Consider the following 7719-nt stretch of genomic DNA (forward strand, 5'->3'; position numbering starts at 1 on the left):
TGCCTTTGCCTCCTGAGTGCTGGGATTAAAAGGGTGCACCACCACTGCCTGGCATATGTTTTAAATAATCCTTAAGAGTGCCTATTAAAATTTTTAAGGATTATGACACATTCCCAGGGCTTTATACCTTGGGCAGGGAGGAGAAAACACAGAACCTGCCCAGAGTTTTTCATTGCCAAACCGTCAGGCACTATTAAGGTAAACAAACACATAGTGGGATATGGAGCAGGGGCAGAGACAGAGAGGGGGGGGTCATTTCCTGAAGAGAGAGGCAGATCTGAAGAGGTGAAAGAGATGAGAAGCAGCTTGAGGTGGGTGGCCTGCTTGCCACCCAGGGCCATGATGATGTCCGGGCCTGGGCTGCTGCCATGGGACATGATTGGGCCATTCTGCAGCCAAGGTCAGTATTGATGTCACTGGCTCCTGTAAACACCAAAAGAGGAGAGGATAGGGCTGTACAGACCCCACCCCCACCCCGGCTTCAACACTAGGCCCTGCCCCTCACCATTAGCAGCATTCAGGAGAGTGGTTCCTGCACCTCACGTGGGCAGCACAACAGAGCTGACCCTATTGGCGGGAGCCACAGGAAAGATGGTCCTGAGGGTGTGAGAGTGGGGGAACTGGTCCTGGCCCCGTCGTCTGCCATGTGGTGGCCTCGGAAAGATGTCCTCCACCCCCCTCACCCATCACCACCTGTGGCAGGCAGGAGAGCTGACCCAGCCCCTCACCAACTGCAACAGTTGGAAGAGTTGACCCTATACCTCCCCTGGGTATCACAGTGATGCTGACCCCCCTAGCAGAGGTGCAGGTGAGCCAGCCTCAAGGGGCATGAGCATGAGAGAGTTGGTCCCACTACTGGTCTACTGTGTGACTTGGTGGGGAGGGGGCAGATGCCTCTCCCTTCCCTCCCACCCCTCGCAGCTGTGGCAGGTAAGAGAGCTGGCCTTGCCTCTCGCCATCTGCAGCACTTGGAAGAGTGGCCCCTGCACCTTGACTGAGCAACACAGTATAAACTGGTCCTGGCAGTGCTGGTGTTGGTGTGCCAGCTCCGAGGGTGTGAAAGCAGGAGAACCAGGCCTGTCTTTTGCTACTTGCTACATAGGGTGTAGTATGTAGCTAGCCAGGGTACTGCTGGAGAGCTCGCCCTGGTGGTGAGGATGAGGAAGAGCTGGCGGGCTGACCAACCCAGCAACCACCCAGGCACAGAACCAGGGCTATGAGTTATTCCACCTCAACATCCTCTTCATCTGTCTGAGCACGTTCAAAAGCCGGTCCTGTAGATCCAAAATGGCAGGATCTCCATGACACAGGATATTCAAGAGGAGTCCCAGTGAGGGCCGAGTATTGATAGCATAGCAGAAGCCAGAGGCCTGGAACCAGACCAATGACTGACTCATTATAGTGAACACTTGCAAGTAAAGATGTATGAACTAACAGGTATACTACGTGAACCCCCTGTATCACACTACAGCTTCCATGATGAGAGTTTTCTTCTCTTCTTCTTTCTTTTCTTTTAAATTTTATGTTGTTTTGGTTTATAGGGAGGTTGTCGCAGAGAGAGTGGATGCAGAGAGGAAGGGGCGACAGGGATGGAATGGATCAAAATACAAGATGTGAAATCCAAAAAGAATCAATAAAAAGTTAAATTGGGCGAAGAATATTATGCCATTTTTCTAGGTGTGATAAGCCACATACAGGAAATCATGTAGCGCATGATCTCACACAGATGTTGAACCTGAACAGGTCTAACTCACAGGACCAGAGGGCACCAAGGGGGTTGTCAGGAGAGAAGGTGTGGGGAAAGTGGGCAGAGGTTAGTCAAAGGTGACAAGTTCTAAGAAGAGTATGGTCTGGGAACCTAGTTTACATCCAGTTAGTGACTTCATTAGGAACTCTGCCTTGTATTCTTGGAAAGTTCTTAGATAATAGATCTTACTTTCTCTCACAACACACAGACCCTTGTAGTTGCAAATGTCTATAATTTCAGCACTCAGGAGTCTGAGGCAGGAGGTATCGTTATCTGGGTGGCCAGCTTCCAGCAGCACAGGGCTCGAAAGGAATCCACAGAGTCAGCACGTACTAGACTTTTCTGAGGGGGTTAGGGAAAAATACTTTCACACTCTCTCTTGATGGTTTCCTTACTTATTCTCTATTCTCTTGCATTCTTTTTTCTATAGCTTATGTATACTCCAACAAAGTTTTTCAAGCAATATAGAAATTGTAAGCTAATATATAGGAATGACATTCTATTTCGCAAGTAGGTGACTACAATAAATAAAAGTAAAACCAGCATATTTCCCATATCACTTAATATGACTAGATATTTTACGTATTACAGACACAAAACAAATCATCCCAAGAACCCATGTACACTCACACCCAAGCAACTTGTTATAGATTAACAGTGTGTAAGCAAGCAAAATATTCTTTACTGGCAGGCTGTGTTTTGCAGTTACAAAGAAAGGATCAATCACTTTAGTACTTATCTCAAAAGGTAATCTTATAAAAAAATCTGAAAGGAATCACAAATCTAAACTTTTATATATGAAAAAGAATCAGTCTGCTCTACTTTAAATCTTTAGGCTGCATACCATCATCAGTAGTGTTTTATATCAAGAGATTGAGGACAGAAATATGTATAAGGAATTAGTCATCACCTTTGGTCATCAGTCAATCCTAGGAGGAAAAGTGCATCAGCTAATAATTGGGCTGCTTTGTTCTTGTTTGCAGACAGTAAAGAGTTCCTCACTCAACTATGTGAATTTCTAAAACTTTAGATTATCTTCTTGGGTTTTTCAGCTCAAAGCTATTGTCAAAATCTTATCTAACCTGAAGTTATTATAAGGCTTTGTTTTAGCTAATGATGTACACCAGAATCTGTGCCTGCATCTTTCAGCATTAAGATTACAGGAATTCAAGTCAGCCTGGCTCCTGGGACTCAGCTGTTTTTCCTAATCATTAACCTAAGCTACAATCTCTATGGTTCCTCAATAGAAACTCATGTTTCTAGCTGAGTGACACTTCCTTGTTTATATTTTTGTCATTAAAACTCTATTTAAGAGCAGTCAGGGTTCCCTGCCCTGTGGAAAGTCCAAAGTCCTCCCCCCTCCATCCTGGTCTAGGAAGGTGAACATCCAAACTGGCTAGGCTCCCACAAAGCCAGAACATGAAGTAGGATCAAAAAGGGGAGAGGAGTGGGGGGAGGGGGAGAGGAGTGGGAGGAGAGGGAGGGAAATGGGAGGCTGGGAGGAGGCGGAAATTTTTTTTTCAATTAAAAAAACTCTATTTAAACTAACATTCGTATGATCAACTAGACAATGCAGCTTAGGAAGGAATCATCTTCATAATAATCCACAGATAAAAATTCCCAGTAGAGAGGGATGTTTTCATAAAATGAGCAAACTACATTACCGGCAGTGGGAATCATTCACACCATGCCAGATACCAGAGACAGAGAGCAGCGGTACACATGTAAAGACACTGCAAAAGCAAAAGACATTCTGGGATCTGGGATCTTGCAGTCTTGTCTATCCTAGATTTACCCATTAGGGAGTTTCTTCCTGGTGGGCTAATACCTTGAGCTTCAGTTGCTACTGGCTGCACCTCTGACATGGCCACTGCCATTGGCAAGGAGGACTTCACCATATTCAAGGCCAGCCTGGGCTACAGAGCGAATGCCAGGCTAACTAGAGTTACATAGCAAGACCCTGAAATAAACAAAATTGCACACAAACTTTCAGCTGTGAGAAGTGATCAATGTAATTAGTTTGATTGTAGCCAGTGGTTTACAATATAGACATAACAAATCATCTGATTGTATACTTAATATTTCACTCGTATTTGTTCATTATATCTCAATAAAGCTAGAAAAAAATACAGATTATTTAATATAGCTGGAATTGGCTTTGGGATAACCAGGTAAGAGTGCGGGAAGCAGAAAATAGAAGGTGGGCCATGAGTCTGGTTCCTGAAGATTAACTAACCCATTTCTCTGCTTTTCTGTGTATTTTCAGTTTTCTGTCACAAAATGGAATTTTCTTCAAGTGACTGACTCTTGATACTATGCTACAGTTGCTCTTACTTCGTCTCATGGCAAGTTCTAACCTCTGGATCAGTGTTGATCCATTCCAATCTTGACTTTTCACCGGGTCGCGAAGTAAATCTAATTGTTTTACCAGCCTTTGTTGTCTATGGAATGAAATAGAACACACACAGCAAAACGATTGATGCAGCATGCCGCTGTCGTTGAGTAGTGGCTGACTCTCCTACAACTTGCTGTTTCCTTGCTTGTTTTGTCATTGATGCTTATTTGCTCATGAAAGGGGTTTGAGGCTTTTGCTTGTTTTGTCTTGATATTGCAGACAAGTGGACCTTAAAATGTTAGGTAAACATGGTAGGTGTCAAACACACCGTGTTCCTGCCCTGTCTCCTGAAAGCTGGGATTACAGGTGGATGATGCTAGATCTGGCACATAGAACTTTTCTTTTAGCAAGTTTCTGGAGCCATACCCCAGCAGAGCAGGAAAGATACTGGTGATAAAATAAAGATGCCCGTCAAAGCCGACAGTAAGAAGATAGGGGCACATGCGATCTGGCCATTGTCTAATTGCCTGCAAGGCCCATATGTTCTATTGTGACTAGCTTTCTGACAAAGCCCTAAGCTGGAAATCTAAAGGCTATAAGAAGGACTGGTTTAATTGCTCTTAATTGTCACTACTATGTAGAGGAAATAACACCAGAAAAGGAAACCTAATGTCTATAATTCACTACGATCTAAAGGACATTTGCATGTGCCAGATTGAGCCCATCCACCTGCTTTTGAACCAGACTTTGTATTAGGTGCAGGAAGCAATTCTAAAGGAAACCAAAAGAGAGAAGAAATGTTACTAATGTTATTTTTAATTATATATAATATTATATGAATATGACTTGTGGGTGAGTTACTTTTCTCATTTCTGTGGCCTGAGCCATTTTGTCTTGTTGACCATGTCCTTTGCTTTACAGCAGCTTCTCAGTTTCATGAGGTCCCATTTATTAATGGTTTCTCTCAGTGTCTGTGCTGCTATGGTTATATTTAGGAAGTGGTTCCCTGTGCCAATGCATTCAAGTGTACTTCCCACTTCCTCTTCTATAAGGTTCAGTGTGGCTGGCTTTATGTTGAGGTCTTTGATCCATTTGGACTTGAGTTTTGTGCATGGTGATAGATGTGGGTCTATTTTCATTCTTCGACATGTTATGCCAGCACTAACTGTTAAATATGCTTTCTTTTTCCCATTTTATATTTTTTGCTTCTTTGTCAAAAATTAGGTGTGTAGATTAATATCTGGGTCTTCAATTTAGTTCTATTGGTCCTCCTGTCTGTTTTTATGCTAATACCAAGCTGTTTTCAGTACTGTAGCTCTGTAGTAGTGTTTGAAGTCAGGGACTGTGGTGCCTCCCGAAATTCCTTTATTGAACAGGATTGTTTTGGCTATCCTGTAAACCCACCTCTTAAATCTTTCATTTTACTTGATTCTCTAAATCGCATTGCTCTGGTAAGGAGATTTGCATCTTTTGTTTTCTAGAAGACATTAAGTGTTTCTTCAAGCCAGGAAAAAAGAAAATAGCACTTCTCTTTGCTCCCATTTACACAGCTAAAAGAAACTCCATACCTCAAATTAAAATCTTTTTCAATCAAATGGTTAAAAACACAAGATTAAGGATTAGATTTAATAACACTATTATTGTAAATAAAATGGACTGATTCATAAGAAAGTGATAAAGAATAGCCCTTAGTAAATGCATTCATTTATTCAGGGTTGACAGTAAAAACCTCAAACCAAGACTTTTCCCTTTGCACAGTACAGAAACACAGATAACAATACCCAATGGTGATGGGAACAAACCCAGTAGCCACCCCCAGAGAAAGAGTAGGTATGCAGAGGCAGGCCTAGATTCTGGAACCCCTGTTCAAAGCTCTATCAAGAGTAGGACCCAATAAGATGGTAAATATAGTGACTAAGAAATGATGGAAAGGTGCAATATAGAAGTATACCCATGTAGGACACATCTGCCCAGGAAATGCAGGCTTCTCCCATGAACTTAAAATAATGTCCTTATGTGTTATGATTTGAATATGAGCTGTCCCTATGGGCTCATGTGCTCAACACTTGATCCTTAAGGGTGGCCATTGGTTGGTGGCCTGGTTAAAAGAAGTAGGTCACTAAAGCATGTCCTTGAAGGCAATATCTTGTCTCTGGCCCCTTCTTCTTACTATGTACATCTTGTTCACCATGAGACAAACCTCCTCCTAATGTTTCCATGGTGTTCTGCCTTAGAATGTGAGCTAAGAAACCATGAGCCAGATCCTCTCAAAACATAAATTAAAATAAATCCTTCCTCCCTTAGGTTGTTTTTTGCCAGGCGTTTGGTCACAACAATATAAAAGTAGCTAACATAAGTGCCAGCAAGATGATTCAGCAGGTAAACGTGCACACCATCAAAGCTGGCGATCTGAGCTTAACCCCCAGAACCTACATGATCAAAGGAGAGAAACAGCCAGTTGTCTCCTGACCACTACATATAAACTATGACACACTAATCTTTTTAAACCAATTAACATAGAACATCAATACCAAAGAAGTGGGTTTGCTTCTGTGACTAAATGTGACTATGTGGTCTGTAAGTCTTTAGAATTGGTTTGGGGGATAAATTTAGAAAAGTTTCAAGAAGCATGCTAGAAAAAGCTTAGGATGTTATGAGTTAGTTTTAATGGGTAATTTTGTTGGGAATTTACAACAGCAAAATACTGACAGGAAGGCAGACAGGAAGGACTGTGCCATGGATATAGCTACAGGCTATTTTTGTGACACCAGACAACCATGGTCGAAGAGTTCCAGTTACTATGTGAGCCACAGGCCTTGATTATGTCCATTTGAAGTTGGAGTTTCAGGCATGCACAACAGAAGGGTTTGTGGTCCATGGGGATGCAAAGAAAGGCACAGAAAGCCAGGTAATTGGTGCAAGGTTGGGGTCCTAGCAGGCAGATCCTGATAAAATGATGTACAAACTGTCAGCACTCAACATAAGCTGTAATGGAAACCCAAGTATGTTGGAGGTGCTAAAACTGGAACTGCTTATGAAAGAATTCCACAGGCAATGATGCTATGGACTACAGATAGCAAGGACATAGAAGCAGGGATGCCCAAGACCATTGAAAATTATATCGTGGTCCACAAGTTCTAGGTGCTGGGCAGGCAGCTTCAGGGTTAATACTTTTCAGTCATACTTCAGCCCAAGCTCCCTTGCTATTCTTATGTCCTTCCTTTATGGACTAGGAGTGATTAGATTTAGTAAAGTATGTAAACTTGTTCCTTGCTCTAGAGCATTTGCCTTGGGCCTCATAGGAAACTTGAATTTAGACTTCTGAACAATGTCAGTTCTATGAAAACTTTGGTGACTAGTGTGTATTGTGTGAGTGTGTATGTGTGTGCACGCACTTGTATGTGTATTGTGTATACATGTGAATGCAGAGAAAAGAAAAGGGCATCTTCTACCACTCTTCTGTCCCATTTCTTTTTAAAAAAAAAATAACTTATTTAACTTTATTTTATATGCATTGGTGTGAAGGTGTCAGATCCCCTGGAACTGGAGTTACAGACAGTTATGAGCGGCTATGTGGGTGCTGGGAATTGAGCTGTCAGTGCTCTTAACTGCTAAGCCATCTCTCCAGTCCTTCTGC

Source organism: Microtus pennsylvanicus, chromosome 21 (assembly GCF_037038515.1).
Source record: "Microtus pennsylvanicus isolate mMicPen1 chromosome 21, mMicPen1.hap1, whole genome shotgun sequence".
Taxonomy (NCBI): domain Eukaryota; kingdom Metazoa; phylum Chordata; class Mammalia; order Rodentia; family Cricetidae; genus Microtus; species Microtus pennsylvanicus.